Below are 25550 nucleotides of genomic sequence, written 5' to 3' on the forward strand. Positions count from 1 at the left end.
AATAAGCAGTTGGATATTAATCCAATATAAATAGACTCTGTACGTATATGGCGTACGTAAACGAGGCACTTCGACGCATGCGCAATCGGCAGACGCTGTTCAGACTGACAACCCGGAAGCGCAACTCTTGTTTACAAGCCTCGGATAATTGTTTTTCAAGAGGAGTTTTCTTTATATGTTAAATGATACAAAGAGGTGAATAGTACAACAGCTAAATACTTTTTGTTGATCGATTTTGGTTTCACAGTGTTATGTAATGTGGGAATTTATGGCGTACAACTCACTACAGATTATGGAGGATTAATGTAGTTATTGTCTTTTTGTTGATAATCATAAATCAAAATAAATGCTTGTAAAAAAAGCAGATGCACGATGTTCTATATAAACTGATCTACGCAAAATGTCTGATTTCGGGTTTTTTCCCAACTGAATGCGCATGCGTCGATGTGCTCTCGTAAACGCGCACCCTAGACTGATAATGAGAATACATCGATTATAATTTGTATTCTCTTCGCTTAGAAAAAATATCAATTGAGCCACATGAGCGGATGGATCAAATTAACAATGTCTTAAGTACTTTTCTAGAGCTTTACAACAACTATAACCAGGATGTCTCACATGGAAATCTTTGGGATGTCCCCTAAAATGTCTTTATTTGTGTTCCGAAGACACCGGGGGGGGGGGGGGGGGGGACTGCTTATGTGACATACCCTGTTAAATTAAAAGGTTAGTAGCTGATAACCTCAACTTTATGACCAACTTTATGAACAACTTTATAACAAAAAATGATGACCAATGTAGTAGTTTCTAGAATTAAAAGAGTCTCCATTAACATCAGCAATTGTTGCAAATAAAGTTGATACAACGCTAAGTCAGTTTTCAGAAAACCAAATAAAGGTAGATTTTTTAAGGAAAAATACAGAGAAGGAACAAAAAAGATGCTTATACTTCCTTCAAAATTAGCAATGTGAACAAATACATATACACAACATAATTTGGGTAAAATTGAGTGGTTGACATGTTAAAATAACAGTTACCAACACCTCAACAAATCAACACTTTATGTAACACTTTAATAGCCATGATGAGTAGGTTATATATGTAACCGCACGGCAATTCACTAGCTTGCCTCCATTACATATATTTAAAATATTATAGTATTAAAAAATTGCATATATTTAAAATAATTAAATAATTAATTGATAGCGTTTATAGTTTACACACATAATACACATAATAATTTAATTTGATTATCTTTATCACACACTTTATACACTCAAGTCTTCTGTGAAAAAAATAACATTTCGTGGAGGAGTAGGATACGTCTCTGTCATCCTTCCCCGAGGATGGTACTCCGCTGGTGGTACACGGAGACTTCAATATCCACCTTGAAAAATCGCAGGCTGCTGACTTCAACAACATCATTAGACTTAATACTACTATGCTAAAATCAACAACTTTCTTAGCTCTCGTACTCTCTTTAAAAACTTCTCTGCTCTTCTTTGCCTGCTTCCCCCTCACCTGCATCGGACTTAACAGCTGATAAGTTTGCATCTTTCTTGGTAAAGAAAACTTCCACTATTTGCAGTCAGTTCTCTGTGCTGCCGCCTCATGATCACTCCCTAACCCCAGACACATGCTCGCTCCCCTCTTTCTCCCTCCTATCTGAAGATGATGTTTCCAAGGTCATATCTTCGAACCAGCCAACGACCTGCCCGCTAGATCCCATCCCCAATGATCTCCTCCAGGCCATCTCTCCATCGGTTGTTTCCTTTCTGACCCACATTATCAACTCGTCTCTCATCACTGGTACATTTCCCGCAGTCTTCAAAGAAGCCTGTATCACCCCACTACTGAAGAAACCCACTCTTAATCCTGCACTTTTAGATAACTACAGACTGGTATAGCTCCTCCCCTTCATTGCTAAATCTCTTGAGCGCGTTGTAGGTAACCAGCTCTGCTCCTTTCTTACACAGAATAACTTCCTGGACAGCAACCAGTCAGGTTTCAAGAGTGGTCATTCCACTGAGACTGCACTGCTCTCTGTAATTGAAGCCCTGAGACTGGCAAGAGCTGCTTCGAATTCATCTGTACTCATCCTGCAGGATCTATCTGCTGCCTTTGACATCGTTTACCACCACATCCTCCTGTCGACCCTCAAGGCTATGGGTGTCTCTGGAATGGTGCTTCAGTGGCTCAGGTCTTACCTTTCAGGTAGGTCATTAAGAGTATCCTGGAGAGGTGAGGTCTCAGACTCCCAACATCCTGATACAAGGGTTCCTCAAGGCTCAGTGCTTGGGCCGTTGCTCTTTTCTGTATACATGACATCCCTTGGGTCTGTCATTCAGAAACATGGCTTTTCCTACCAGTGCTATGCAGATGAAACACAACTCCACCTGTCATTTCAGCCTGGCGATCTGACTGTTTCTGCACGCATTTCAGCATGCCTGAGTGACAATTCGCTCTGGATGAAAGACCATCACCTGCAGATGAACCTTTCAAAAACGACCCTAAACTCCATCACAACCTTTCCATTCAACTGGGCTCATCAACCATCACATCTTCCAGAACGGCCAGAAACCTGGGTGTGGTGATCGATGATCAGCTAAACTTCACTGATCAGGTTGCCAGCACCACCCACAATATCAGGAAAATTAGACCTTTCATATCCAAGCATGCTACGCAGGTCCTAGTCCAGGCTCTTGTTCTGTCCAGACTGGACTATTGCAATGCGCTACTAGCTGGACTTCCTGCTTGCACGACCAAACCTCTACAGATGATCAAGAATGCAGCAGTAAGTGGTCTTCAATGAACCGAGTAAAGTAAAAATGAGTAAAAAAAGACACAATAATGATTTGGAGGTGAACGTTTCCCTTAAAGTGCCTGGATGGTGCACTCATTCAAGCGAAAACATGATGAAGTGTAATACTCTGGTCTGGACGAATCGTTATTTTAAACCGGTTCCCAGTGAACTGGTCGAACTTAATCTTTCAGTTCGCGTCTCAACTAGCGCTTAATAAAAAAATTACTTTAATTACTCACTTTCTGATGTGTCAGTACCTCAGTACCAATTTTATTCACTGAACAGTTAGGTAAAGAGAGAGCCAATGAGCACAAGCAGCTGATACTGAGAGCGGTTCTCGACTGTTGCAGACTTGCAGCAGCAGCTTTCAGATCACCACACACTGAACCGGGAGCTGTTTCTCTAGGACACGTCCACTTCAGAACAGATGATACTGCGCATGTGTGCACTTTAAAATGGCGACGGCCGGCTCCGCCCACTTTAAGCTTCAAAACAGCTCCTCAGAAAGGCTCTCACTAAATCCTTGGTGTGAAATCATCACCCAAACGTGTTTTTTCATCAATTTTAACAATCATAGGTAGTTTAGATGGTTTGGGTGTGGGTTAGGGTAAAGGTTTGGTAAAACTTGAAGGACCAAAGATTTATTCATAACCAAGAAGCCATGCCCACGGATCTTACTCGAAACACCAAGGATTTAGTGAGAGCCCCTCAGAAATCAACTGGTGAAGTCACGGACACTACGTTCAGATTCTATGCATTCTATAAATTTAGATCAGTGCGACGCAGACCACAACATTGACAGTGTGCAACATGCCAATGCTCAACACGGCTCACAGTGAATTGAAGAAATTGAAGAAAAGCAGCTGGTGTTTCGTGTATTGATTTCATTTCAGTGCGTCTGGGAAATTATTTTATTCGAGATTAAGAAAAACTTCCACAGGAATTCAAAAACAAAAACGGCAATTTCTTGCATTATTAAAGCAGACTTGTTAAGACCACGGGTGGGAAAATCGAAGTTCACTGAAAGTCTAGCCTTGAACTGTCCCGAACATAAAAATACAGCTTTTCTTTAAATTAAACTATTTAACAAAATGTCATGTTTTCAGGTTATTTGAACTGTTTATAGGTGATATAGGCGATTAACCATGGCAGAAATCTTTAAGGAATAAATGATTATCCCAAAATCCTCATTGTATTTTATTAAAGCAGTTTTTATGTTATGTAATTTGTTTATAGTATCAGTAAAGTATAGTTTTAGTAAAGTTATAGTAAAGTTTCACTTTAATGCACAAATAATAGCTGTATATTAAAAGTTGTGTCTAGACCGCACAACAAAAATGTATTTGGTCAGTGAAAACGCCCATTAGTGTTGATGGAGCTGTCAACCTTCTGCTGATTTCCCTGAATGCTTTTTATTTCAATACTGACAGGCACATCAGTGTTAACAGCTGTCATTATTCTAGGCTGATAGGTTCCTATTTTCACCTAGTTCATTATGGTGATATCTTAAGCTGTCATGTAAATTGCCTTTCAAAACAAATGTTTGTGTTTTGAATAGGCTCTGGTAAATGCCGAATTTGATATCTGTCATTTAAAGCAAACCATTCAGCTACATGGAAAGTTAGTAAACCCCTTAGTTTTAGGGGTTTTATTTATAGCTTTTGCTAAAATCTGATTGGAAACAGGGGCCTAGTTGGAATTGTTCAAATCTACTGAATTTAGTTACTAAATTGAATTGTTAAACTTACTATATTTATTTTGTATATTTACTGCTGTCATATACACGGCTGTCTAGTTCCGAAATGTGTCCGAAAGTGGTTATGAACTCTTTCCTTGCTAAATCCTGAAATTGCTAAATCCTGGTCCTCATCTGAATGTCCTGCTAAATGCCATAATAGTTTGTGTAAAAAGGGACCTTAATGACTGCAGTTGCTTGATATCATTCTTTGCGCCCTGTTGGTGACCTTTGCAACTGTTCATAAAAAACTTACTGAAGCTCAAGGTTAAAAATACAGCCTTTAAAGATGTTCATTATTTCATTTTCACAGTTTAAACAATAATATAAAAGTAATAATTTTCTTATTGTTATGTGAGAAAAATATTTTTTTTCGATTTCTTTTTTGATCCGAAAACATATATCGAATAGATGTAAGATACGCTGATTACAAACATTAGGCTAAATTAATTCAAACTAATTTCTATAGGACTTTTCACAAGTTTGCATTATTGTACGGCTCTTACTTAATCCTTGGTGTCTGGAGTCAGATCTGTGGGCGTGGGTTGATAGTTTTGGATACATTCTTGGTGTTTCAAGTCTTATGAAACCTTTACCCAAACCTTACTCTGACCATCTAAACTGCCTATGATTGTTAAAATTGCCAAAAAAAAACACGTTTGGGTGATGACGTCAGACTTGAAACACCAAGGATTTATTAAGAAGCTTGTTGCACATCGGATTTGTAGTGATAGACATTATTAAAGACATAATGAAAAAAACGTATAGAAATAGGGGAAAGAAGGAATAGAAAAAAAGTGAAGGAAATTGTTAAATATATGGAATACGTGGTATATTGTTGCAATTGTATTGATAGAATGTACAAGATGTGCTTGTAAAACTAATCGCGCTTTCATATTGCGTCCAGTGGGTGGCAGCATAATTCCACAATATAAACCATGAAGCATTCGCAGTGATTTTTCCTATTTATTTTTTGTAGCATTTTGTGATTTTCTTTTGAGCTTTCTAAATAACACAATAAGACAATACACACCATCACAGAAATTCTATTGGACTTAACGGTCATAATGGAAATGTATTGGTTTAAATAGAAACTATAGTGTCTTTGGGTCTGTGTGGTCTTTTTTGGGTCTATATTGATAATGTGTTGGGATCTGTTGGTGAGATATTATCCGATGAATACCATTAAATGTTGCGGGAATAAAACCCAAAACAATATATCAGTAATGGAATTTTGTAATGGTTTAAATGATAATCGTGGTTCATAACGGTACAATGATGGAAACCATTAGAATTTCTATTGTTTTATTTCAGCAGGGGAAAAACAGTTTGTTCTTTTAAATATTCCTAAAAGTTTTTTTGTCCCGCAATATTTTTATTCACTTAAATACTGTCATGTGAGATAGTGAAAGCTTACAATGGTGACAAATTATGAGACCTCTAAGCTTAACTTTGTTGCATATATTCTTACAAAAATATATATTAAACAAAACTTATATATATATCATTTCAACATTAAAAATGTTTTGCTTTATTAACTAAAAGTCTGTTATTGCAGGTCTACCTGTTAAGCCACACACACGCAAATTGAGTCCTTCTGCCTCAGTTTCAGTATACTTAAGATAAGACGTTGTGTTGTTTTCACATGTAAATGATGCCCAGGCAGTGGTGAGTGTGGTGTATTGTTGCCACAGAGTGGCTCAGAGGGGTTCTGCGGTCCATTCTTACGGTCTCCAGGATCTTATCTGATTCTGTGCAGGCCCTGTGTCAGACACAGATCCAACAGAATAGAACAGCTGGCAGCGTCCCACGTGCGCACCCTAAACACAGAGAGCAGACACTTTGAGCAGGGTGGGAACTTGCGGACTAAGACATCTACAAACACAGAAATCCTCTTTTGTGGTATTATCAGAAAGCAGCCAGCTTGTGGTATGCACACACAGACAGCGAGTGCGCACAGAAAAAAAACATTCAGACGAGGAGAGTTTGAATAAGAAAACTTTGCTCTCTGCAGTCTTGCGTTATCTCACTTTTGCATAGTGTTTGCATAGGTAATGTTTTGGTCGTCCCACGTTGTTTGGCGTCTTATTTAAAATAATGTCGTTGAGAAACTTATTAAGTTGAATGGATACACTGCTGCTCAATAATTAGGGTTGATTATTTTTTAACATCTTTGAATAATAGCAATTTATCAAAACTAGAAAATAACACAAATGTAATAATAGAAAAAGTTGTGAATGCAGAAAATTTGAAAAACTGTTATATTTTACCGTCATCAGTGGAGTTACCCTTTGCCTTGAATTTGTAAAAACGAAAGTAATTAACTTTTTTTGTTGAAAATACAGTATTGGGATCACATATATTCTGAGCTCCTATTGGCTGCTCTTTTTATTAGGCTGTGGTTTATTCATTTCCAAAATATATTTTTAAATACTTCAATGTTTAATCATTTCAATATCTAAACATTCAAAATAAAAATGAAAATTTAGCAATAGAAGAAACTTTATGTTTATGTTATGTTATATATGTTTAAATTATATTACATTTCTAGAAATTCAGATAAAAAGATTTGTTAAATCATGAGAAACATTTCAGTCAATTAAATCTAATTTTGCATTTATTCCCCTCTTCGCATCTCTAAGTCATTCAGTGGTGTTAAAAAACAATAAAAAAAACAGAAAAAGAGCCTTTATCAAATCAGGAGAACTTTTCAATCCTTTACTTAAATTTACTATCTCAATGATCAAGAAATCAACACATTTCTCGAAATAGTTCTTCTGACATCATAAATCTACACATTCACGTCATTCTTAACCTCTAACCTGGTCAGTTATGAATGATTGAACTTTTTTAACACACACAATGTCTAATTCCTTATATAAACAAAGAATTTCTTTGTACACATATGAAAACAACCAAAACACACGTACAAACAAAATAGACATCCAATAAAGAAATGAATACATTTCATTTGCTGTCACGTTGCATCTAACCCCACCAGCTGATTTCATGTGATAGGCGCTGCTCAGTTCAAGTAATCCAAGATATCACAGACCTCTTGGAAAGCAACCAAAGAGGAATGTGACTTTTGTCTTGTACATTCCAGCTCGCAAGGTGGAAACCAAGCGAAACAGATGAAAACGATGCTGTTGTCTGCTGGTACAATAGAGGGCAGTGGGGATATTGGTTAAAGGTCAACGGGTGTAATTGTACAACACAAAACCAAAGCACATTACACTAGTAAAAATAACGCAGTGTATAGCTGTTGGCTGTACAATCAGTATGTGTGTGGTCTCAAATGACCAGCATTACTTTATCAAGATACTGTTGTTGTCTGTTTATGATGTATGAGTTTCCCTTTTAGTAACAAATGTGGAGTGCTGCGTGCGCACTCGCTGGGAACGCTCACACGCATTTATCAAAAACACCTAGCCTGATCAGCATATTACACAGTGTTTGTCTCTTATAAATATTACTACGGTCTCAGATGGACCATCACATTATAAAGTCTGAAACAAGAGCGGAAGCAAGTTGATTTCATAGATTTCTATTGTTTTTATACACTGCTTGTTATAAACACTACCTAACCCACACTTGACCCCTTACCCTTAATGAACATTTTTGCATTTTTAAAATAAAAAATAAACTTTATTTACTATATTTTTATTGTGTTTCAAATGAGGGTTTTGCTCAGATTTGGAAACAAATGTTATGAATTGATTGTATATATAATAAAATATATAGTGGGTACCCATACAATGTTCATTTTGTATGTGTTTAGCTTTTTTAATGATGATGATGGCAATTATTATCATTATTAGATAATGATGAACCATTGGTCTGAAAATTTCAGCAAATTGTCCTCGAAGAGTAAGCTACGTACACACATACTGTACATAAAACTTACGTAACACTAACGTAAAAGTAACGTAAAACTAAAATGAAAAGATGAACAAATGATGAACTACACTCCCTACTAGACATCCTTCAGTTTTATCTAGGTCAGAAACATAAACACAAAGAAATATTGAGAATAAAGGGCAGAAAGTAGCTGTTAAGAGTCGTGATGTGGTTTTGAGTTTGGCTTTTGTTCCCGGTTCAGGCCCGGTCTCTGCCTGGGACAGCCTCCCCTTCAGCAGGACAACAGCTCAGAATGGAGAGCTATTGAACGGTGGGCGTCGCTCTCCTTCACCTCCGTGAACACCCCCCGCATCTCCACACCCTCCGAGCGCTCTGGTCACCAGCAACTCTCTGTGTTCGTGCCTGTCAAAGGGGTCGGAGGGACCCACCCCTGAACTCAGCCATCACTCCAACACTGTGTCTACACCGCGACTGACACTGCGTGACAAAACTAGAACGCTCACATATCATCGATAAACCTAAACCAATCCGCCAAAATATTTTACTTTTTTAGTGTTTGTTGGTGTTTAAAATGTGTTTAGAAATACAACGGCAATTTCATTCTCAAGCAAGTAAAGACTAAAATCTAGCTATAATGTATTATAGAATTAAAGTAAATATTTCCTATTTCAGTTAAAGCACATATATTACTCATTCTTTATACAAATGTGTGTTATTTTATCAGCAAAATGCCTGATATATTCTTTAAATGATTTGACTGCTGTTCAAGCCCGACATACCACTGGATATTCATTACTGATACTACACATCTCAATAGATTTGTATTTGTTTATATGGCTTTATATGACCGTTTAAATATTGGCCATAATATTGCACAGACAACATCAAAAATGAAATCATGCAGTTCTCACGTTAGGTCATGTGAAATAGCATGTATTGTTTATACTGGTGCAGCGCTTTGCCCCATAGACTTCCTTTGTAAGTGCATTACTGTAAACAAAAATGATGTCTGAGTCTGTTCCCATTCAACTTTTGTTTGCTAAATGTATCCTGATCTTTGATGTTATCAAATAGAAATCGCAGGAAAAAGGGGCAAAACGTATAACAGGATGTTGTGATGTCGGCCCTTTGATCAGTTTCTTAAGTATGAACAAACCAACATGGTTCATTCTGTAGGTCACAGGTAAAAACCATCATCTCATATCATTGCCACTATGAGAGGCTCTTCTGTGTTTGTGTGTTTTCTACACCTTTGATGAATGAGCCGATGGGGTGGAAGATGGGAACGATTCTAGGGGCCAACAGGTCCTGGGGGGGCGCAGCCAAAAAGGCCAAGTGTCAAGAATTACTAACTACAGATCGGAATATTTGTAATTACTAACAAATACTTTTACATGTACTTTTGGTTAGTTATGAAAGTTAGCTATTAAAACCCATACCAGGGTTATTATAGTTTACTGCAAATTTAAACTTTGAAAACGATTCCGTTCAATGAAATAACAAAAACTATTGATCCTAAAATAATTGGAAAAACTTAAGCTTAATGAAAAATTGAAGTAATGTGTCAAAATAAACTGAAATAAGTTAAGAGCAGTAAAACTTTGATAAAATAAAATAAAAATTAATCTTAATTAGCAACGTAAAAAAAAAAAAATCGCCAAAATCGCTAAAACTAACAAAAATGTACATAAAAACAATATATACAGGATATATTTATATATTATCAAAAATGTTTATATTTATTTATAATATTTATATAAGATAATGTATTATTTATTAAGTATTGTTCATATTTAATAAATTCTTCAATATTATTTTATGTGATCTGTTAAGAATACTACTATAAAATCTCACTTTTGCTCAAAAGCATGCAATATATAAATCAACATAAGAATTTATGTCTTTTGATGGCATTTAAGAGATAAACTCGCCAGTTCGCACTAGAGTCTTATAACTTCAATGCTGACTGCTAAATTTCACATTTGTTGCTGAATCATGATATATTTTTAGCCCAAACTTTGCCACGTTTCCCCCAAAGGAGGTATATACTCTTCCATGGTTAATAAATCATCTATTCTGACTCCTCTATCCCACAGGTATGAGGATGAATATGCACTCAGATGAGAAAGGGTAGAGAAAGGGTAGAGAAAGGGGAACCAGGGTGGATATTTTTAGCATATATGTGTTATCTCTGGTTCATAACCATGGGAAGTAATCTTTTAATATCTCAGCAGTGGCGGCTGGTGGACCCTTAGGGAGGGCAACAAACCATTTGACACATGATGTAAACGCTTCATCACTAAAAAGTATGTATTGGTGTTTATTAACAATAATAACGTGCAAGTCCAAATATTGCTTTATATTTAATTATTTATTATATTAAACTGTAGTAAAATTCCTATATGCTACAGTGTTTTGAACCGTACCATGGTAAATATTAAGTTATTATAATGTATTTTCTACAGTTTGTCAATTCCCTTTTGTAATGTATGGAGTGTTCAGGACACTCTGGAATTGTTGATAATGATCATAGAGAGATTGACTCTTTTTAGTGTTAAGGTTGGCCATCCATCTCTACTGTAACAAAATACGAGAGTAACTTTTCAGTTAACTTTAGTTCTTTAGTCCATCGGGTGTCTCGTCATTTATTTGTGTTAAGCTATATACGCACAAAAACTATAGTAAGTAGGCCTACTACTGAAAACGTTTATAAAATCTTTATGTAGCTGTAAAATACAACAGCACCTTACAATTTACTAAAGTTTACTAGTGTATAAACCAAAAAGTGTACTACAGAGAGCAAACATTCACACGAACACCATATAAGTGTCTCATTACATCTTTTATTGACACAAGGCCAAGTGAACCCCAGGTTCTGGGATGCACCTATCTATGATGACATTAATAGGTTGAACACCACCCCCACAGAAAGAATATCAATGACTGCTTCTGTAGCCCCCCCTACTGGTTCGGGCATGATAGAACTGAAAGTGGTGCGGAACCAGATCAAGCAATAAACAAACATGCAGTTAAAGAAAGCTAAATTTGTGCCATCCCTGGTTGTGGAAGAATACAGTCGCTGCATAACCTTCTTTCGGATTCCGATTTTAAGAATGCAGGGTAAAAGTATATTTTTAAAGACTTTCCAGCTCATGTTGGAAAATTTTTTTTGGTTTTCAAACAGCGTTTGTTTCGTTTCGTTTCTCAGAGGATTCCTTTGTGAACAAGGCACAGGTCGACACTGGATGAGAGACAAAAATTAAAAAGCAGTGCTGTGCCCTCAATATTGGATCTGATATGAATGGTGCAGAAATCTTATGTGATTAAAACATTTTTGTACTATGCGTCACTATTGCTATGTTAGAGATCGCTTGATGTGCCCTGAGCACTATTCACATAGATTACTATTACCGAGGGACATCTAGTCATTTGTATTAATTGCAGAGGTTGTCTGTGATCTTAAACCCGTGCAAATCGGCATCTCTGTGAATTGGCGGGCTCATATATAATTTTCAATTAGAGAGCAGCATCAGGTCACCTGCCTGGCAAAAATTGGTGTATCTACATAAACACTCATTTGTCTGGTGCCCTGCACGTAGAATATATACAGCGGGGAAAATAAGTATGTGACACATCAGCATTTTTATCAGTAAGGGGATTTCTAAGTGGGCTATTAACACAAAATTTCAACCAGATGTAGCCATCAAGCCAAATAGTGAATTCATACAAAGAAATCAGAACATTTAAGTATACAAGTTCAGTCATAATAAATAAAGTGAAATGACACAGGGAAAAAGTATTGAACACACTTTATTTAATACTTTGTAGAAAGCCTTTGTTGGTGATTACAGCTTCTAGACGCCTCTTGTATGGAGAGACCAGTCGTCTGCATTGCTCAGGAGTGATTCTGGCCCATTCTTCCACATTCTTCTAATTGGTCTTTAAATCTTGAAGGTTCCTTGGGCCCCTTTTATGAACTTTGATCTTCAGTTCTCTCAATAGATTTTCTATGAGATGTAGGTCAGGTGATTGACTGGGACATTCAAGCAGCTTGATTTTCTTTCTTTGAAACCACTTAATTGTGTCTTTGGCCTTGTGTTTGGGATCATTGTCTTGCTGAAATGTCCAGCCTCTTTTCATTTTCAGCTTCCGTGTAGACAGCAGAATTTTATCCAGAATGTCCAGGTACATTTCTCCATTCATCCTGCCTTCAATAATATGAAGTCTGCCAGTACCCCTTGCTGAAAAGCAGCCCCAAACCATGATGCTTTCACCCCCAAACTTAACTGTTGGTATGGTGTTCTTGGGGTGGTGGGCAGTGCCATTTCTTCTCCAAACATGGTGTGTAGAATGACTGCCTAAAAGTTCAATTTTGCTTTCATCTGACCATACTATAGTCTCCCATTAATCCACAGGCTTCTCCAAATTCTCTTTTGCAAACTTTAACTGAGCCTCAACATGCTTTTTGTTCAGCAATGGAGTCTTGAGTGGTGAGCGTGCATGGATGCCATGGCGGTTCGGCACATTGCTTATAGTTTTCTTTGGAACAACAGTACCTGCTGATGAAAGGTCTTCCTGAAGTTCTGCCCGAGTCGTTCTTGGCTCTTGGAGAACTCTCCTGATTATACTTTGGACACCTTGGACAGGGATCTTACGTGGAGCACCTGATAGTGGCAGGTTTATGGTGAACTGATGCTCTTTCCATTTCCGGATAATGGCCCCCACAGTGCTCACAGGAACATTCAGCATTCTGGAAATTCGCCTATAACCATTCCCATCAAAATGCTTTTCAACGATAAGATTACGAAGATCTACAAAGAGTTCTGTGCTTTTACCCATCATGAAGTCTTTCCTGTGTGCCTCCTAGGTAATGAGAAGCCTTTATAGGCCATCAATTAGGACCAAAGCAGCTGATATCAATTAGTACTGATAGGGGGCAGGGTTTCTTTCTCAATACTGACAGATTTCAGAGGATCTCCTGGCTTTCTATGCCGTTTTGCACCTTGTTACCTTCATGTGTTCAATAGATTCCCTGTGTAATTTCACTTTATTTATTATGACTGAACTTGTATACTTAAATGTTCAGATTTCTTTGTATGAATTCAATATTTGGCTTGATGGCTACATCTGGTGGACATTTTGTGTCAATAGCCCACTTAGAAATCCCCTTACTGATAAAAATGCTGATGTGTCAAATAGTTATTTTCCCCGCTGTATGTATTGTCGCATAAATTAACCAAATACAATTTAATTTGAAATAATACTTTTAATGAATGCTAACACAACTACCAGATGAACATAGTGTGTATAAATCTGTTTATTTCCTAATTGTTTTGCAATTTATAATTTATCTTGTACGTATGTTAAACAGTCTTCTTCTCTGGATAATTTGGTAGGGCTGCACCCCTGCGTAGTAGCGCGAGTCAACAAAGAGTGAAGAAATCTACAATTCAAACCCTGAAATACCTTCTTTTCAAAAGTTAGTCCAGTTAGCCGGCATCTTTTGTGAAATATAAAGTTCAACAAACCTTTGTTGCCTTGCCCGACAGTTCTTTGTCACTCTGATTTCGGTTGCCTTCCTGTAACTGTACTTTAAGTACAGGTTGCTATAGAGATTCGTGCAGCTATTTCCTAGAGACAAAAGCAGAACAATGCATCACTTAACCAAGATGTCTTGCTCAAGCTTTGACCTGCCTTCTACCCCTAAGAGGAAGAGACACTACTTACAGACACAAGGAGGAAAACAATGAAGTCATAAAATATCACAGGGTTATACACATGCACCCACACACACTCATATACAGACCAAAACAAAGCGGCAAGCCTAGACACAAAAGCATCGGTAAATATTGCCAGTCAGAGCAGCAGTGTGTTGAACTTTTCACCTCATTGATAACCCCAGATGTCGCTGTTACAGAACAATTTGGAGATTATCTGTGCGTTACTGACGCGTTATGAAGACATACGTTATGTCCCCTTGTAGCAAATCACATACTACCTGTATGAAATTGAACACAAGTAATCTTAATTCTTTGAAAATAACTTGCCTAGGTGAAATAAATTATAATGAAATAAATTAAAATTAAATTGTACAGAATTGAATTGAATTAATTTCTCATTTTTCATTGCACCTTATTTTGTCACCTTGGAATTATAAGATTCTGACATAAGTTTTTTTTGGTCAAAATTGAGTTATTAACATATTGTTATGCTGTGACAATTTATTTACATTATGACAGGGGTGTTTAAAGTCAGTACTGGTGGGTGAGTGTCCTGCAGGGTTTAGCTTCAACCCTTATCAAACACACCTCAACAGCTGATAAAGGTCTCATAAGACAGACTAGAAACTTCCAGACAGGTGTGTTGAGCCAAGTTGAAGATAAACTCTAGCCCTCTAGAACCGACACCCAGGCATTATGAGATATATAAATATTTTTTTCTTTACATTGTGTGCATTTCAGGGAATTGTTTAGAAAAAAAAATGAATGTATCTACAAAATCAAACAAAACTTTGGAGCTGAATATCTCAAAACTGTTCAGAATGCGGATAGAATCTACATAGATTCAGACAATAGAGACAGAGATATTTGCTTGTCTTTGGATCTGTAGATGCTGTACCCTTTCAGAAGATTTGTAACAGCATCCTCTACAGTATAGCACTGAAAACATGGATTTCCGTCAAATGTGAGGAAATGCTGAGTAACCGTTGAAGTTGAAGTAAACTTGGAATAATTTTCTTATCTGGCCAAATGTTTCTGAGCAAAAAAACATACTCGGTCCCATTATCTAACCTAGTGGCACTCCTCTAAGATAGCAACAATAATTGATTTAATGTTGAGTTTCTGTTGAATCAATATTGAAAATACAATTAATTTAGTTATTTATAGGACATGGCAACTCATGACCATCTATTGAGTTGTCTCAATAGATGGCTAAATGTGTCATTTTAACCAAGAGAAGAACTCAACTGGAAAAATATATAATGCTTTTGGCAATGTAGTAGCAATCATTTTCCTTGCATTTTAATTCCGATAGTAGAAAATGATTTGTATTTTGTAGATGTGTCTGTGGATTGCATTGTAACCCCACAGAGATAAGAAGTATTTGTAGCATCTGCTAGATCATCTAATACCATTCATCAGCACATCAAACCCGCTCAGAAAAGACAGAGGAGATGAGAGATTTGCTGAGAGCATTCTTATAACCCAGACAAAACAAATGCTACTTGTGTCTCTCTAAACCAGAGAGCCATGAGGTGGAGGGGGTTTACATAGCTCTGCCCAGCTCATCCTCTTAATTTGCAGGACCAAGAAAGTTTATGAAAAGGGGGAAATCTAACTGCTGGGGGCTTAGGACAGCGGCAACTCAATGGATCAGTTTAGTCATCACAGCAGGACTGTGGTTTTGTCATGGATCCTATTAATACTCATCCCTCAGTGATACTGAACCGCATGCAATCGCTGCGAGATTTTTTCCGCTGACCACCTACGACATCTTAGATCAACAGAACCACCTTCCAGGCCTTTTTGTTTGCATACTGGTGCATTAATCTATGCCTCCAAAGTCTCTCGCCTCAAACGCTCGTAGACCACCACTCCTCTCGCTCTCCACCCAAGGCAGCGATGCCAAACCGAGTCTCTTTCTCATGGTAATCACACACTTTGTCCCAGGGTGGATTACCCTGCCGTGGCTTTTGTTCCAGCCCCTAGCTGAGCCCCGCGAGGGCGACCTCTGCCTCCGCCTCAGACACAAAGATCCTTCGCGCACGCAGCCCAGTTCCGAGCACGTCCCTCTACGCACAAATTAGTCGGGCACAATTCCGCCACTCACGAAGAATAGGCCCCTCGCTCATTTAAAATGACTGCACATGCTTCCCAACTGCCAGCGCAGGACGCCATCATAAGAGTTTGTTATGGCTACGCTTGTAGCTGATGTTGCATCCCATAATGCATTGGGAAGGTTAGTTATACACAAATTTCTTAGATCAATTTTGATAGATACATCTCAAGGTCATTATACAAACAATACTGGAGCAACTCAATTTAAAGTCATAGGTGTTACATTTAAATTCCAAAGTCTGAAACATTAACCTTTTAACTTTTAACAACTTTTGTAGCATGTAGCATCTTAATTATGGTTCTTAGCGTTTGAGTGTCTGCACTATTTTGTCACAATTTTCTTGTGAGTCTCTTTTTCTTGCTGTCTAACAATCTATCTAATCTTCTCCTCTCAACCCTGCGGTGCCCGAGAACTGCACAAGCTATCACAGGTTTGTTAATTAGAGACAAGCAGAGCCCTGGGGTGGCACAACAAGAACAAGATTCAAAGTAGCCATAACCTTGTTTTAGCCAACCTGCATGAGTTAAGAATGAGGTAGCCGGGCAGCAACTTTTGAGTTCCATGTGTAAAAATTCCTTTATAGGCCTACTGAAAATTGGTCCAAAAATCTAAAAACTATACTTTCAGGGAAGTTGAGTATAACATTACATAATGCTGACAGACATCACTAAAGTGAAATGAAAATGAGAAGACAATAAAATGACTCCCTTTCACAGCGTTGATCTCTTAATGATGTAAAGGTATTTCGCCTAAAAATAATTGGCCACCCAGGATTTACCCCATTGGGGTGTTCTTTCTTTTTCGCACACGTGGATGTCTTTCTTTTGCCAACAGTAACCCTCTCGCATGTCCGGCCTTTATACTGACAGATACCAGAGTTACCATGGAGAGCTGCCAAAGACCCTGGAATAAAAACAAGGGTGCCAGAAAGACTTATTTTGATTGGCTTTAAAATTGCCTTTTTTATTAGGGCAATGAATAAATAAATTGATCGAATGATGTCTTTGCAAATACAGCTTTTACATAATAGCATTTCCCAAATATTACATCAAAAATGCATTATATTACCACTAAAATAATCACACTGCGGTAATTTGACATCAGTTATATTTCAGAAATATTTCTGTAATATATTTAAATCTAAATACAATTATAATACTAACTTAATATTTCCCTTATTAGATGATGGGTGAAGGAACCCCATATACATACATTAAAGAAGGGATCAGAACAATATAAAGACAGCAATAACTTATTGGTAAGTTTTTTATACTTTAGCCAGTATAAGTAACCAGCTAGAAACACCTTTAACAACACTTAGAAATGCCTTAGCAACCCTGAATATCATAGCAACCACCTAGAAATCCCTTAGCAACCCCAAAGATTACCCCAGAAACCACAAATATGCCTTAGCAACCCCATAGATCACCAAAGAAACCTAGAAATGCCTTAGCAACCACCCAGATCCCCTTAGCAACCACCCAGAATACCCTAGCAACAACACAGCAGCATGCTAAAAGCACTCTGGTTACCTTAGCGAGTGCTAAGCAACACCCTGGAAACCAGCCAAGCATCTCTCTTTTTTGAAAGAACAACATCTAGAACACAGAAAACTGCAATGCAACAAGCTTAGGGGATTTTGTGTGGTTGGTGGTCTTAGATTTTCTTCTGTTAGGAAAAATTTTCAATCTCATTTTTTTAATTAAATCCGGAACAAAAGCTGCAAGAATCTTCCTTTTAAGTCTCAGACACCCCAACAGTGCAGCAGCAAGATGGATGAGGCAGGAGCCGGTCTCATAATTGCGTTAGTTAATTAGAGAAATTACATAATTCGGTCACCCCAAGACCCCTTAAAGTGCAAACTTTACCAGGTCACCATTATTTTTTTTCAAGCTACTGCGTTTGGAGGAAATTAAACAACAACGTGGAGACTAATTTGATTGGGCGGCAGGTCCATATGGCATTTGGTTTGAATGCTAAGATGCTATTGGTCCATCAGAACACAGCAAACCTTGTCTTAATGCCAACTAACCTCCCCCAAACCCATAAAAACATACATGACGAATCTGGTTAGGGAATAAAAGATGGCGAGAACAATACTGGGTGAAAAACTTGAGGATTGGCGTGGGGCGAGAGAGGGGGTGTCAGGCGATCCACAAAAACCATAGTATCCCACTATGGGACGCACACAAAAAGCTCAGGGACTTCTTTTCTGTTCCGCACGACTGAATGGGCAAGATAAGGGAATTCTCAACTGCATGGACGGGCAGCGATTGTTGTGTTTTTAGCACGCTGGCATTATGCATATGTGTTGGAGAGTTTAGGCTAATAATGCAGCACTTTGTTTGACAAGACTTACTCTTTTTGGGGAACACTCTGTCTTTTCTGTGGCGTGTATTGTGATGCAAGGCATTAGTCCGGCTTGTCTGTGCAAAGACATGGAGGTCAAGGTCTAACTGTCACAGCCTCGGGGATCTTACAAGTAAACAAGCACAGCAACCGTTGGTTATTTAAAATACAGAGAGCATTGAGGAAGGAGATTTACATCTATTTTTTGTTAGATTTGTTTGCTTTGTTTCATTTTATTCATGACTAGTATAATTGAATTGTTGTGTTGTTTATTGCAGTAAGGCGTGCTTTCTCTTTTTATATGTTTTAAATATGTTTTTACCTGATGGACAATAAAACTAAAATAAAAAGCCCATAGACTTACTTTAAAGGAGAGACCCAAGACTTACTATATCTAGAGACCATTTATAAACTTTAAAAAAATATTTTTTTCATAGTTATCGTCCTTGGTGTGAGTGGGCCTCATTTCATTTCATTTCATTTAGGCATTTGGCAGACGCTTTTATCCAAAGCGACTTACATTGCTTTATCCTATACATTTTACATAGGTACTTGCAATCCCCTGGGATCGAACCCACAACCTTGCGCTCTTACCACTGAGCTACAGGAAAGATAAGGATGGGCCTTTAGGCTCATCCTTAGAAAAAATAAGAATACCTGTATAGAAATATGTACATAAGTAAAAATTCATATTATAAACTGTACTTAAGTAGTTCAAGCATTCTTTTAAGTTTGCATTATTTAGTAAGTATACTAATATATACTAGCAGTAGGGTGACCATACGTGCTTTTTCAGGGACACGTCCTGGCCAGGATTTCGGGTGCGTCCTCCGGAGATCACATTTGTCAACCACATACATCATTGAGGCTCTCACATTTCAGAAAAAAAACCTAAATTCATTTTTATAGTGCTTTTTAAACAGATATTCTAGTATATTTAACAGTATACATATATCTATTTTCTTTTGATTGAGATATACTTAAATGTATCAATGAGTACAAGTGCAGGCAAAATCTAATTTATAATTTCAAGTATATTTCTGAGAAGTGTGAAAAAGTACACTAAAATAATTTGAAAACAAAGCAAATTTGAATAAACGTACTCTCTTAGTAAGGGCCCTGAAAACATTAATCTGACAATGCCCAAAAACCCTCCAGGACCCTCAAACAACCACCCTGCAGTCATCAAGAACACACTAGCCTAGCCTAGCAATCGTACAGCCATGCCCTTTCAACCACACAACACTTTAGCATATCACAGCAATAAGCATCATGGAAACGTGCCACTTCAATAACATTAAACTGCTAGTTTGCAATCCCTTTTCATTACTACGCATTTAGTCATAAGAGCAATATTGTTCATGCACCATAATAAAGGCCGGATTTACCATATGGGCAACTGGGCAATTTCCCAGGGGCCCACGACCTCTTAAGGGCCCAGGGCGGTGACGCCAATCAACGTGCACTGAGCCGGTCGCGTGAGGGCAAGCGCCGCCACAAAATACGACTCAAAAAATGCAAACATGGAGAAAGCTAAGTGGGAGCGCTAAACGGAAATTAAAAAGGCAGAAGGATATCAGGAACGCAGAGATTAATAAAAATATATACTGAGAATAGGGAATTTCTACACACTAGCAAATGTTAGAAACTGTTCTGCTAAGGCATCATCCGTCAACGAGGACAGCTCTGCTAGCCAGGACATTTCTTCACTGCCGGCGCTAGCTAATAATCTTCAACCGACGGCCCGGATTCTGCTGCTAGTGCGACCTTTGAGGGAAGCGGTGATGGGTCTTGAGGCTCACCGCCATCTGAACCGTTCATCAAGTCTACGAGCAGCCCCTGTACCACAGACACGGCTCTCGGCACTTTCTCTCATACACCAGTTTGCACATTCAAAGTCCAGAAAAATGCCAATGTGTTTGCCAAATGAAATTAAGTTTGAACATGCTCTTCCCCATCATATAGGATTAAAATTGTGTATTATGCCAGATTATTTAGCATTTCTTTTTGTCTTGTCTAATTGAGAGATAAATGCTGTTTGATTCTAGGATATTATGGATTTTTGTTTGTGTTTTGTCTGTGGACTTCCTCTGTGATGGCTCTATCAATTTAATATATTTGTGCTGGGAGTAGGTGTTGTTAAATAAATACTGGATTCTTTGAAATCGGTTGCGTATTATTTATTTGTGAAAATGGAGGACACTTCCTTCACTCTCTATGTAGTGGGTCAATTTTGCCAGATTATACTGATGCCGATGCGTTTTGTTTTCATAACATCATAAATGAGTGGCCTTGACAAGAGAACATAGTGGTGCATTTGTAGTTCAATGAGCATTTGCACATCTGTACATCAAAATCCACTTTATGACAGTTAGTTATTGTAATTTTGAGTATATTTACTGTATTACTGTCATTTATTCTGTATTTTGCCAGATTGTGGTGATCCTGGGGTCGTCATGATGGGGTACTTGAATATTGTTGCCCAGGGTACATCAAAGTGTTAATCTGGCCCTGACCATAATTGGGAGGGTAATGTTTTAGCAGCGTAAAGGTTGTGGGTGTAATTCCCCTACATATTAATAAAATATGTAGTTTGTAATGCACTTTAAATTGCTTTGGAGACAAAGCGTTAATGTAAATGTTAACAGCAAGCATAGCATCTGCTGAAACTAATAATAGCTAATGCTATCTGTGTATCTACAAAAGGGGTGTAAAGCGGTACTGACAATTTTCGTGATATGAAAACTCTGTATATTTACACATATCATAATATTGGGCACACAATTGGATTTTGAGTGTGATTCATTGACCAAATAAAATACAAAACAGAAAATAAACAACACTTAAGATGGATTTGGCTGATGACATTATGTATTTACTTATAAGGCAATTAAAATTGTTAGGTTGAATTCTTTAATATTGTTGCAGTAAGTGTTGGGAATCGAAAATCAATTCCAATTTGGAATCGGAAGGGTAGGAATCGGATCGGAAAACAAAACAAAACGAATAGGAATCGGATACTTGTGATTAAAATTTGAAATCCTTTTATCAATTCCTGTGTGCATATTTTCAAAAAAGTACACGCTGCTGATCTCTCAATAAAACCCCTTATGAAAATAAACAATATTCTTACTATATTTAATACTAATATTTGCATTTAAAACACAGGAACCACAAATTAACCCTCATTTCATTATGGTTACAACAGTTTAACAATGATGTAGTTTAACTGAAATGCAAATTTGAGTAAATCAGAAAAAACATGGTTCTATGTGTATACACAAAATGGGTATCATAAATATATACATTTTTTGCAAACAGGTTGACAAATATATGTTTTACTTCAACTGTGGGAAACTGGGAATCAATAGGAATCGAAATGGATAAGCAGAATCGGAATCAATAAAATTCAAACGATTCCCAAACGTAGTTGCAGTCGCAGAAGTGAGAATCTGATATCGTGACAGCCCTAATCTGAATTTACGTGTCAAACCAAAACATTCTTGTCTTATAAACAAATGCAGTTTGTGACAGCTATGTAACTAACATGTAGCTGAAGGGATACAGCGGCCTCATTTCTGAGCTAATGAGCTTTCAGCTGCCAGTTATCTGTCAAAGCAGAAATGTTTCTTCCTTTATATCTTCCATATTGTGCTTAAACATAATTACTGAACCCTAGGCTAGTCGTAGACGTCGAAGCGTAAGCTGATATGAAGATATACCATTAGCTCTATAGATCCCACCTGAACCCCTTCAGGTAAACTTTTTTTATTTTATCCTGGATACTTTCCAACTGCAGTTTTATTAGTGCCTTTGTAAAGAGTAATAACATAAATCATAAAAGACTCATTGCTTGGATATTTAAGGGCAAAGAGATTAATCAGAATGTGCTTTTCAAGGCTCCGTCCATGTGTGCCTGTGTTTGGAAAATTCCAGCGTGAGGTGAACTCAAGGTAGCTTGGATGGGTTTACTTGGGAAAATATGGGTTTAACTCTTTGCTTGTTAGCGGTATGAATTTAATTTTGAGGGGCATTGGAAATTCAAAAGGATTTAGGTGGACTATTAAAACTACAAATAGCATTTATAATATGTCGCTCTCTGGAATACTTGATTCTGATTGGTCAATTTAAGCATTTTGCAGCTCGACATCTTTTTGATCACTAAACTGTACAATGTACAATATAGATGAAAAATACTGTAAAAATATTTTTTTGCAGAGTAAAATGACATGTCTCATGTTATTTTACACCTGACTTTGCAGTCCATGTTTGCCTTTTGTCAGTTTTAGTATCGTATTTCAAAAACACTTGAAAATTCTGTAAAATAGTAAAATTCCATAAAATTACAGCTTTTTATAGCATAAGTGGGGTCTCCAATCTCCTGCAAATCATTCTGTAGCCTCTTTTTCAGTCATTTAAATGTCAAATTATTGATTTATTTAGTATGTAACAGCGTAATACTTGTAATATTGTACAGTCAAATGGACAGAGATCTCCAAAACTCAAATGCACAAATTATAACTGTGCCGTTGACTGTACATTATATACATTTACCATTGCCTTTTCTTGTCTTTTTGCTCTTTATACATTAATAAAATACTTTTATATATGTGCATTGCTTCTTATCCATGTCCTTATTTTACAGTAAAAGATGACAGGACGTGGTAGAGAGAAAGACAGGTCATTGTTGATTTATGTAGACATTTATGAAAGTCAACAGGATGTAAAATCTTTAAGAGAGATTTTCCCTGTCCTGTATAACAATTAGCTTTATCGATGGCGGACAATATAAACATAAGATAAGTGTTAATGAAAACCTAAAGGATGCCTTTAGGTTATCATAACCCCAACTTTAAAGGGGTCATATGACACGGCTGAAACGAATATTATCATTAGTTTTAGATGTAATGCAATGTGTAAACATGATTTAAGGTTCAAAAACGCTGTATTTTCCACATACAGTCCATGTTTGTATCTCCTCTTTGCCCCGCCTCTCTGAAATGCTTAGATTTTGAACAAAGCTCATCGCTCTGAAAAGCGAGGTGTTCTATGATTGGCCAGTTAACCAGTGCATAGTGATTGGTGGAATACTGCAAGCGTGTGACGGAAATGTAACGCCCTTTACCATATTTGGACATCAAGTTCCAACGCAATTTTGCTGACAGGTACACCCATCTTTCTTTTTGGGCGGCCTTTACATTTGCATTAAGCGAGACTGATTTACATGTTAAGTCAATGCAAAGACGGGATAGGACATCCTGTGGCGCGAATTGAGCTATTCGGGCGTTTGATGCGCGTAAAGCGTGATTCGGGCGAGATGAAAATTTGCGCCGCGTGAACCAATCAGGAGCTTGCTCTAGTAGTGAAGTGATTATGACGTAGCGAGCGGAGGTAGAAATCCGAAACAACAATGGAGGACAAATTATCGTTGGTGTATGTGGATACCCAGAACTGTACAATACATCTTTCTTTTATCGAAACAGGAATAAAAAGGATCTTGCTTGGTGAGAAAAGTGAATGAGAAAGAGAGAGAGGAGGTCTGACAATCTGGTAAACTGTAAAAAACACTCTTTACTCAATTTGAGCTATAAATATATATATATATATATATACTGTATATATACGAGACTGGAGCCGCCTGGCAGAAGCCCCTCCCGTGACGCGAATTCGCGTCTGTTGTGAAGCAAGTAAACTCAAAGTGTCCAAGCGTCCAACTACGCGCGAATAGCACGATTTATTCGCACAAGTCGTGTTTGGTGGGAACGCTCTAGAAGTCAACTCATACCACGATCTGACGTAGATTTGTGGGGGTGTGGTTACACGAGGCATTTCAGGCAGGTCTGGGTGAGCATTCGCTTTTAGAAAGAATGAATCTTTTGTTTCCACACCTCAATTTTTACATGTCTAATACATGCATGGGCAACTTATGACACACCAAAGACACAGAAAACACGTATTCACGCTATATGACCCCTTCAATAAGGGGAACTATGAATGCAGACCTTAAATGATTGTAAGTGATTTAACACACTAATAAAAAAGGAAAATGTTTTTTCTCCAAAGCATAATTAACATTATATAACTTTTAATATGGTTTTATTTAAAGTAAATTTTAATACAATATAAACTATGATGTAAATATAATTCCAAACAAGTCGACGGTGATGTGATTATAAATACAATCTTGTCTAAAAGGGGATTAAAACAATCACAGAAAATGTTTAGAAAATGTTTTCCATCTGAAGAGGTTTGGTTTAAAGATTATGGATTTGTGGTGGAAGTACACATACTGTGATCTTGGATACGCACGTTCATTCTTATTTCCCAGATGTGTTTATGCAGTGAAGAAATTGGCCAAGCTGTTTTAAACTCTCAATGAAGCAAAGTTTACTGAATTAACAATTTGTGGATTCAAGCTGATTGTGCTTATTTTCACAGTCTGGGACTGTCGTCGAAACAACATTCTTTGTTTGCTGAATAAATACTTCCTTAATTACTCAATTAAATATTGAGATTGAGGCTTTATAGACGTACTTATACAATGCCAAATCTCTTTATATTTGAATAACAGATTACTGTATATTCATGACTGTCTTTAAGGTTTTCTGCAGCACACTTCTCATTGTTTTACCTTTCTAAGACTAGAAGCTTTTCCTCATCGCACACCGAGCTATTTAAATAAGCACTTCCCATTGCCACTTCCTATTGACTTCCATTAATCGAAATCGCTGAGAAATTATATACGTCACAAAAACAAAACGCAACAGATCGCATACTTTATTTTTTTCCTTTCACAGCATCCCTAAAATAACTGATTTGTCTATCCTCAAATTACATTTCTCATTTATTGTATCACCACACGCATAGTCAGAAATACACACATCCTCAGTACGACCTCTGACATCCTCAAATTCAGATTTCTGCTTTCCAAAAACTTCTTCATTTGGAGTGTGAGAGAAAGCG

General features: G+C 37.3%; 1 long non-coding RNA gene across 1 annotated transcript in view; it reads right to left on the reverse strand.

Annotated features, from left to right (window-relative positions):
* Positions 1-5943: 5943 nt before the first annotated feature.
* The window catches only part of LOC130414584 (uncharacterized), a 35897-nt gene continuing 16290 nt past the window's right edge, over positions 5944-25550 (reverse strand). The window contains exons 2-3 of the long non-coding RNA XR_008905627.1: positions 13928-14030; positions 5944-6358 (exon numbers count right to left, since the gene is read on the reverse strand). This is a non-coding gene — a long non-coding RNA (uncharacterized LOC130414584). The remainder of the gene's footprint in view (positions 6359-13927; positions 14031-25550) is intronic.

This window comes from Triplophysa dalaica, chromosome 24 (assembly GCF_015846415.1).
Source record: "Triplophysa dalaica isolate WHDGS20190420 chromosome 24, ASM1584641v1, whole genome shotgun sequence".
NCBI lineage: Eukaryota > Metazoa > Chordata > Actinopteri > Cypriniformes > Nemacheilidae > Triplophysa > Triplophysa dalaica.